The 462-nt window shown below is 40.7% G+C and overlaps 1 protein-coding gene across 1 annotated transcript in view; it reads left to right on the top strand.

Moving 5' to 3' along the window:
• Nucleotides 1–462, top strand: part of LOC109299239 (sodium/hydrogen exchanger 10-like) — a 259,437-nt gene that overhangs the window by 136,224 nt on the left and 122,751 nt on the right. The gene's annotated exons all lie outside the window — the stretch shown is intronic.

Here is a 462-nt window from a genome sequence, read left to right as displayed (position 1 = left end):
TTTTATGAATGAGTAACATGTAGATGCAAGCAGGGCAAGTACATGTTTTTTAGGGTTCCTTATTTCATTAAAAGTTTGCTCCAGCTGTATGTATTCTACATATGAAAATAGTATGGAAGCAGTATGTAATATGAAAATTGCCAGACTTAATACAGACAGTACAGTAATTTACAAAGCTGTCTGTACAGTAAAGTTATTATCTGAAATGGTTGTGGCCTCAAGCATGATTCACCTCAGGCAGGCCTGCCTCATAAACTGGAATCAGCTTAGCCGCTTCTGTGCAGCAGTTGGGGCATATTCACACATGCTCTGGACGGGGTGTGGGTAGTGCTTTAATTAGAGTGGCTCAGAGAGCTACTCTAATTAAAGTGCCTGCAGCGTCTCATGTATCAGCAATCCCACACTTCAAAATGGCGGTGGGAGTTCTTTAACTAAAGCTCATTGAACGAGCTTTAGTTAAAG

The sequence above is a fragment of the Gavialis gangeticus genome, unplaced genomic scaffold (assembly GCF_001723915.1).
Source record: "Gavialis gangeticus isolate Ggan-Ray unplaced genomic scaffold, GavGan_comp1, whole genome shotgun sequence".
NCBI classification, from domain to species: domain Eukaryota; kingdom Metazoa; phylum Chordata; order Crocodylia; family Gavialidae; genus Gavialis; species Gavialis gangeticus.
Note: the sequence above shows the minus strand (reverse complement) of the source record. Positions and strands in the feature narration are given on the sequence as shown.